General features: G+C 41.1%; 20 non-coding genes across 20 annotated transcripts; all 20 read left to right on the top strand.

Annotated features, from left to right (window-relative positions):
* Positions 1 to 146: 146 nt before the first annotated feature.
* Positions 147 to 218, top strand: Trnag-ucc (transfer RNA glycine (anticodon UCC)). The gene has a single exon. It is a non-coding gene; the product is annotated as a tRNA-Gly (tRNA).
* Positions 219 to 472: 254 nt separating this feature from the next.
* On the top strand, positions 473 to 544 carry Trnag-ucc (transfer RNA glycine (anticodon UCC)). The gene has a single exon. It is a non-coding gene; the product is annotated as a tRNA-Gly (tRNA).
* Positions 545 to 798: 254 nt separating this feature from the next.
* Trnag-ucc (transfer RNA glycine (anticodon UCC)) lies at positions 799 to 870 on the top strand. Its single transcript has one exon. It is a non-coding gene; the product is annotated as a tRNA-Gly (tRNA).
* A 258-nt stretch (positions 871 to 1,128) lies between these two features.
* On the top strand, positions 1,129 to 1,200 carry Trnag-ucc (transfer RNA glycine (anticodon UCC)). The gene has a single exon. It is a non-coding gene; the product is annotated as a tRNA-Gly (tRNA).
* Positions 1,201 to 1,454: 254 nt separating this feature from the next.
* On the top strand, positions 1,455 to 1,526 carry Trnag-ucc (transfer RNA glycine (anticodon UCC)). Its single transcript has one exon. It is a non-coding gene; the product is annotated as a tRNA-Gly (tRNA).
* A 254-nt stretch (positions 1,527 to 1,780) lies between these two features.
* Positions 1,781 to 1,852, top strand: Trnag-ucc (transfer RNA glycine (anticodon UCC)). The gene has a single exon. It is a non-coding gene; the product is annotated as a tRNA-Gly (tRNA).
* Positions 1,853 to 2,107: 255 nt separating this feature from the next.
* On the top strand, positions 2,108 to 2,179 carry Trnag-ucc (transfer RNA glycine (anticodon UCC)). The gene has a single exon. It is a non-coding gene; the product is annotated as a tRNA-Gly (tRNA).
* Positions 2,180 to 2,440: 261 nt separating this feature from the next.
* Positions 2,441 to 2,512, top strand: Trnag-ucc (transfer RNA glycine (anticodon UCC)). The gene has a single exon. It is a non-coding gene; the product is annotated as a tRNA-Gly (tRNA).
* Positions 2,513 to 2,766: 254 nt separating this feature from the next.
* On the top strand, positions 2,767 to 2,838 carry Trnag-ucc (transfer RNA glycine (anticodon UCC)). Its single transcript has one exon. It is a non-coding gene; the product is annotated as a tRNA-Gly (tRNA).
* Positions 2,839 to 3,092: 254 nt separating this feature from the next.
* Trnag-ucc (transfer RNA glycine (anticodon UCC)) lies at positions 3,093 to 3,164 on the top strand. The gene has a single exon. It is a non-coding gene; the product is annotated as a tRNA-Gly (tRNA).
* A 264-nt stretch (positions 3,165 to 3,428) lies between these two features.
* On the top strand, positions 3,429 to 3,500 carry Trnag-ucc (transfer RNA glycine (anticodon UCC)). Its single transcript has one exon. It is a non-coding gene; the product is annotated as a tRNA-Gly (tRNA).
* Positions 3,501 to 3,756: 256 nt separating this feature from the next.
* Trnag-ucc (transfer RNA glycine (anticodon UCC)) lies at positions 3,757 to 3,828 on the top strand. The gene has a single exon. It is a non-coding gene; the product is annotated as a tRNA-Gly (tRNA).
* Positions 3,829 to 4,083: 255 nt separating this feature from the next.
* Positions 4,084 to 4,155, top strand: Trnag-ucc (transfer RNA glycine (anticodon UCC)). The gene has a single exon. It is a non-coding gene; the product is annotated as a tRNA-Gly (tRNA).
* Positions 4,156 to 4,410: 255 nt separating this feature from the next.
* Trnag-ucc (transfer RNA glycine (anticodon UCC)) lies at positions 4,411 to 4,482 on the top strand. Its single transcript has one exon. It is a non-coding gene; the product is annotated as a tRNA-Gly (tRNA).
* Positions 4,483 to 4,736: 254 nt separating this feature from the next.
* Trnag-ucc (transfer RNA glycine (anticodon UCC)) lies at positions 4,737 to 4,808 on the top strand. The gene has a single exon. It is a non-coding gene; the product is annotated as a tRNA-Gly (tRNA).
* Positions 4,809 to 5,062: 254 nt separating this feature from the next.
* Trnag-ucc (transfer RNA glycine (anticodon UCC)) lies at positions 5,063 to 5,134 on the top strand. Its single transcript has one exon. It is a non-coding gene; the product is annotated as a tRNA-Gly (tRNA).
* Positions 5,135 to 5,389: 255 nt separating this feature from the next.
* On the top strand, positions 5,390 to 5,461 carry Trnag-ucc (transfer RNA glycine (anticodon UCC)). Its single transcript has one exon. It is a non-coding gene; the product is annotated as a tRNA-Gly (tRNA).
* A 254-nt stretch (positions 5,462 to 5,715) lies between these two features.
* Positions 5,716 to 5,787, top strand: Trnag-ucc (transfer RNA glycine (anticodon UCC)). The gene has a single exon. It is a non-coding gene; the product is annotated as a tRNA-Gly (tRNA).
* Positions 5,788 to 6,042: 255 nt separating this feature from the next.
* On the top strand, positions 6,043 to 6,114 carry Trnag-ucc (transfer RNA glycine (anticodon UCC)). The gene has a single exon. It is a non-coding gene; the product is annotated as a tRNA-Gly (tRNA).
* Positions 6,115 to 6,368: 254 nt separating this feature from the next.
* Trnag-ucc (transfer RNA glycine (anticodon UCC)) lies at positions 6,369 to 6,440 on the top strand. The gene has a single exon. It is a non-coding gene; the product is annotated as a tRNA-Gly (tRNA).
* Positions 6,441 to 6,650: the final 210 nt, after the last annotated feature.

Here is a 6,650-nt window from a genome sequence, read left to right as displayed (position 1 = left end):
ATAGAAAAGTAAGGCCATCTTCTTCTTTCTCGTAATTTTTTCTTATACTTCTACATAGGACATGGGTGGGGCTCGAACCACAGGTTAGGGTTAGGGTTAGGGTTAGGGCTTATATATGGAAATTTTTCAATACTTCAAATATCGTAGCGTCGGTGGTGTAAAGGTTAGCATTGTTGCCTTCCAAGCAATAGATCCGGGTTCGATTCCCGGCTGACGCATTTAGGCGCCAGAATAGAAATAAAACTTGAAATGCTAATGAAAATAGAAATACCAGTAATAGCCGTACTAGCTCCTACCAGCTCCTTACACCATACCACACGCAATTAATAGAAAAGTAAGGCCATCTTCTTCTTTCTCGTAATTTTTTCTTATACTTCTACATAGGACATGGGTGGGGCTCGAACCACAGGTTAGGGTTAGGGTTAGGGTTAGGGCTTATATATGGAAATTTTTCAATACTTCAAATATCGTAGCGTCGGTGGTGTAAAGGTTAGCATTGTTGCCTTCCAAGCAATAGATCCGGGTTCGATTCCCGGCTGACGCATTTAGGCGCCAGAATAGAAATAAAACTTGAAATGCTAATGAAAATAGAAATACCAGTAATAGCCGTACTAGCTCCTACCAGCTCCTTACACCATACCACACGCAATTAATAGAAAAGTAAGGCCATCTTCTTCTTTCTCGTAATTTTTTCTTATACTTCTACATAGGACATGGGTGGGGCTCGAACCACAGGTTAGGGTTAGGGTTAGGGTTAGGGCTTATATATGGAAATTTTTCAATACTTCAAATATCGTAGCGTCGGTGGTGTAAAGGTTAGCATTGTTGCCTTCCAAGCAATAGATCCGGGTTCGATTCCCGGCTGACGCATTTAGGCGCCAGAATAGAAATAAAACTTGAAATGCTAATGAAAATAGAAATACCAGTAATAGCCGTACTAGCTCCTACCAGCTCCTTACACCATACCACACACACGCAATTAATAGAAAAGTAAGGCCATCTTCTTCTTTCTCGTAATTTTTTCTTATACTTCTACATAGGACATGGGTGGGGCTCGAACCACAGGTTAGGGTTAGGGTTAGGGTTAGGGCTTATATATGGAAATTTTTCAATACTTCAAATATCGTAGCGTCGGTGGTGTAAAGGTTAGCATTGTTGCCTTCCAAGCAATAGATCCGGGTTCGATTCCCGGCTGACGCATTTAGGCGCCAGAATAGAAATAAAACTTGAAATGCTAATGAAAATAGAAATACCAGTAATAGCCGTACTAGCTCCTACCAGCTCCTTACACCATACCACACGCAATTAATAGAAAAGTAAGGCCATCTTCTTCTTTCTCGTAATTTTTTCTTATACTTCTACATAGGACATGGGTGGGGCTCGAACCACAGGTTAGGGTTAGGGTTAGGGTTAGGGCTTATATATGGAAATTTTTCAATACTTCAAATATCGTAGCGTCGGTGGTGTAAAGGTTAGCATTGTTGCCTTCCAAGCAATAGATCCGGGTTCGATTCCCGGCTGACGCATTTAGGCGCCAGAATAGAAATAAAACTTGAAATGCTAATGAAAATAGAAATACCAGTAATAGCCGTACTAGCTCCTACCAGCTCCTTACACCATACCACACGCAATTAATAGAAAAGTAAGGCCATCTTCTTCTTTCTCGTAATTTTTTCTTATACTTCTACATAGGACATGGGTGGGGCTCGAACCACAGGTTAGGGTTAGGGTTAGGGTTAGGGCTTATATATGGAAATTTTTCAATACTTCAAATATCGTAGCGTCGGTGGTGTAAAGGTTAGCATTGTTGCCTTCCAAGCAATAGATCCGGGTTCGATTCCCGGCTGACGCATTTAGGCGCCAGAATAGAAATAAAACTTGAAATGCTAATGAAAATAGAAATACCAGTAATAGCCGTACTAGCTCCTACCAGCTCCTTACACCATACCACACGCAATTAATAGAAAAGTAAGGCCATCTTCTTCTTTCTCGTAATTTTTTTCTTATACTTCTACATAGGACATGGGTGGGGCTCGAACCACAGGTTAGGGTTAGGGTTAGGGTTAGGGCTTATATATGGAAATTTTTCAATACTTCAAATATCGTAGCGTCGGTGGTGTAAAGGTTAGCATTGTTGCCTTCCAAGCAATAGATCCGGGTTCGATTCCCGGCTGACGCATTTAGGCGCCAGAATAGAAATAAAACTTGAAATGCTAATGAAAATAGAAATACCAGTAATAGCCGTACTAGCTCCTACCAGCTCCTTACACCATACCACACGCACACGCAATTAATAGAAAAGTAAGGCCATCTTCTTCTTTCTCGTAATTTTTTCTTATACTTCTACATAGGACATGGGTGGGGCTCGAACCACAGGTTAGGGTTAGGGTTAGGGTTAGGGCTTATATATGGAAATTTTTTCAATACTTCAAATATCGTAGCGTCGGTGGTGTAAAGGTTAGCATTGTTGCCTTCCAAGCAATAGATCCGGGTTCGATTCCCGGCTGACGCATTTAGGCGCCAGAATAGAAATAAAACTTGAAATGCTAATGAAAATAGAAATACCAGTAATAGCCGTACTAGCTCCTACCAGCTCCTTACACCATACCACACGCAATTAATAGAAAAGTAAGGCCATCTTCTTCTTTCTCGTAATTTTTTCTTATACTTCTACATAGGACATGGGTGGGGCTCGAACCACAGGTTAGGGTTAGGGTTAGGGTTAGGGCTTATATATGGAAATTTTTCAATACTTCAAATATCGTAGCGTCGGTGGTGTAAAGGTTAGCATTGTTGCCTTCCAAGCAATAGATCCGGGTTCGATTCCCGGCTGACGCATTTAGGCGCCAGAATAGAAATAAAACTTGAAATGCTAATGAAAATAGAAATACCAGTAATAGCCGTACTAGCTCCTACCAGCTCCTTACACCATACCACACGCAATTAATAGAAAAGTAAGGCCATCTTCTTCTTTCTCGTAATTTTTTCTTATACTTCTACATAGGACATGGGTGGGGCTCGAACCACAGGTTAGGGTTAGGGTTAGGGTTAGGGCTTATATATGGAAATTTTTCAATACTTCAAATATCGTAGCGTCGGTGGTGTAAAGGTTAGCATTGTTGCCTTCCAAGCAATAGATCCGGGTTCGATTCCCGGCTGACGCATTTAGGCGCCAGAATAGAAATAAAACTTGAAATGCTAATGAAAATAGAAATACCAGTAATAGCCGTACTAGCTCCTACCAGCTCCTTACACCATACCACACGCAATTAATAGAAAAGTAAGGCCATCTTCTTCTTTCTCGTAATTTTTTCTTATACTTCTACATAGGACATGGGTGGGGCTCGAACCACAGGTTAGGGTTAGGGTTAGGGTTAGGGCTTATATATGGAAATTTTTCAATACTTCTTCCGATCTCAAATATCGTAGCGTCGGTGGTGTAAAGGTTAGCATTGTTGCCTTCCAAGCAATAGATCCGGGTTCGATTCCCGGCTGACGCATTTAGGCGCCAGAATAGAAATAAAACTTGAAATGCTAATGAAAATAGAAATACCAGTAATAGCCGTACTAGCTCCTACCAGCTCCTTACACCATACCACACGCAATTAATAGAAAAGTAAGGCCATCTTCTTCTTTCTCGTAATTTTTTTTCTTATACTTCTACATAGGACATGGGTGGGGCTCGAACCACAGGTTAGGGTTAGGGTTAGGGTTAGGGCTTATATATGGAAATTTTTCAATACTTCAAATATCGTAGCGTCGGTGGTGTAAAGGTTAGCATTGTTGCCTTCCAAGCAATAGATCCGGGTTCGATTCCCGGCTGACGCATTTAGGCGCCAGAATAGAAATAAAACTTGAAATGCTAATGAAAATAGAAATACCAGTAATAGCCGTACTAGCTCCTACCAGCTCCTTACACCATACCACACGCAATTAATAGAAAAGTAAGGCCATCTTCTTCTTTCTCGTAATTTTTTCTTATACTTCTACATAGGACATGGGTGGGGCTCGAACCACAGGTTAGGGTTAGGGTTAGGGTTAGGGCTTATATATGGAAATTTTTTCAATACTTCAAATATCGTAGCGTCGGTGGTGTAAAGGTTAGCATTGTTGCCTTCCAAGCAATAGATCCGGGTTCGATTCCCGGCTGACGCATTTAGGCGCCAGAATAGAAATAAAACTTGAAATGCTAATGAAAATAGAAATACCAGTAATAGCCGTACTAGCTCCTACCAGCTCCTTACACCATACCACACGCAATTAATAGAAAAGTAAGGCCATCTTCTTCTTTCTCGTAATTTTTTTCTTATACTTCTACATAGGACATGGGTGGGGCTCGAACCACAGGTTAGGGTTAGGGTTAGGGTTAGGGCTTATATATGGAAATTTTTCAATACTTCAAATATCGTAGCGTCGGTGGTGTAAAGGTTAGCATTGTTGCCTTCCAAGCAATAGATCCGGGTTCGATTCCCGGCTGACGCATTTAGGCGCCAGAATAGAAATAAAACTTGAAATGCTAATGAAAATAGAAATACCAGTAATAGCCGTACTAGCTCCTACCAGCTCCTTACACCATACCACACGCAATTAATAGAAAAGTAAGGCCATCTTCTTCTTTCTCGTAATTTTTTCTTATACTTCTACATAGGACATGGGTGGGGCTCGAACCACAGGTTAGGGTTAGGGTTAGGGTTAGGGCTTATATATGGAAATTTTTCAATACTTCAAATATCGTAGCGTCGGTGGTGTAAAGGTTAGCATTGTTGCCTTCCAAGCAATAGATCCGGGTTCGATTCCCGGCTGACGCATTTAGGCGCCAGAATAGAAATAAAACTTGAAATGCTAATGAAAATAGAAATACCAGTAATAGCCGTACTAGCTCCTACCAGCTCCTTACACCATACCACACGCAATTAATAGAAAAGTAAGGCCATCTTCTTCTTTCTCGTAATTTTTTCTTATACTTCTACATAGGACATGGGTGGGGCTCGAACCACAGGTTAGGGTTAGGGTTAGGGTTAGGGCTTATATATGGAAATTTTTCAATACTTCAAATATCGTAGCGTCGGTGGTGTAAAGGTTAGCATTGTTGCCTTCCAAGCAATAGATCCGGGTTCGATTCCCGGCTGACGCATTTAGGCGCCAGAATAGAAATAAAACTTGAAATGCTAATGAAAATAGAAATACCAGTAATAGCCGTACTAGCTCCTACCAGCTCCTTACACCATACCACACGCAATTAATAGAAAAGTAAGGCCATCTTCTTCTTTCTCGTAATTTTTTTCTTATACTTCTACATAGGACATGGGTGGGGCTCGAACCACAGGTTAGGGTTAGGGTTAGGGTTAGGGCTTATATATGGAAATTTTTCAATACTTCAAATATCGTAGCGTCGGTGGTGTAAAGGTTAGCATTGTTGCCTTCCAAGCAATAGATCCGGGTTCGATTCCCGGCTGACGCATTTAGGCGCCAGAATAGAAATAAAACTTGAAATGCTAATGAAAATAGAAATACCAGTAATAGCCGTACTAGCTCCTACCAGCTCCTTACACCATACCACACGCAATTAATAGAAAAGTAAGGCCATCTTCTTCTTTCTCGTAATTTTTTCTTATACTTCTACATAGGACATGGGTGGGGCTCGAACCACAGGTTAGGGTTAGGGTTAGGGTTAGGGCTTATATATGGAAATTTTTCAATACTTCAAATATCGTAGCGTCGGTGGTGTAAAGGTTAGCATTGTTGCCTTCCAAGCAATAGATCCGGGTTCGATTCCCGGCTGACGCATTTAGGCGCCAGAATAGAAATAAAACTTGAAATGCTAATGAAAATAGAAATACCAGTAATAGCCGTACTAGCTCCTACCAGCTCCTTACACCATACCACACGCAATTAATAGAAAAGTAAGGCCATCTTCTTCTTTCTCGTAATTTTTTCTTATACTTCTACATAGGACATGGGTGGGGCTCGAACCACAGGTTAGGGTTAGGGTTAGGGTTAGGGCTTATATATGGAAATTTTTTCAATACTTCAAATATCGTAGCGTCGGTGGTGTAAAGGTTAGCATTGTTGCCTTCCAAGCAATAGATCCGGGTTCGATTCCCGGCTGACGCATTTAGGCGCCAGAATAGAAATAAAACTTGAAATGCTAATGAAAATAGAAATACCAGTAATAGCCGTACTAGCTCCTACCAGCTCCTTACACCATACCACACGCAATTAATAGAAAAGTAAGGCCATCTTCTTCTTTCTCGTAATTTTTTCTTATACTTCTACATAGGACATGGGTGGGGCTCGAACCACAGGTTAGGGTTAGGGTTAGGGTTAGGGCTTATATATGGAAATTTTTCAATACTTCAAATATCGTAGCGTCGGTGGTGTAAAGGTTAGCATTGTTGCCTTCCAAGCAATAGATCCGGGTTCGATTCCCGGCTGACGCATTTAGGCGCCAGAATAGAAATAAAACTTGAAATGCTAATGAAAATAGAAATACCAGTAATAGCCGTACTAGCTCCTACCAGCTCCTTACACCATACCACACGCAATTAATAGAAAAGTAAGGCCATCTTCTTCTTTCTCGTAATTTTTTCTTATACTTCTACATAGGACATGGGTGGGGCTCGAACCACAGGTTAGGGTTAGGGTTAGGG

Source organism: Clytia hemisphaerica, unplaced genomic scaffold, assembly GCF_902728285.1.
Source record: "Clytia hemisphaerica strain Z4C2 unplaced genomic scaffold, Clytia hemisphaerica genome assembly, whole genome shotgun sequence".
NCBI lineage: Eukaryota > Metazoa > Cnidaria > Hydrozoa > Leptothecata > Clytiidae > Clytia > Clytia hemisphaerica.
This window is presented reverse-complemented; position numbering and strand designations above follow the sequence as displayed.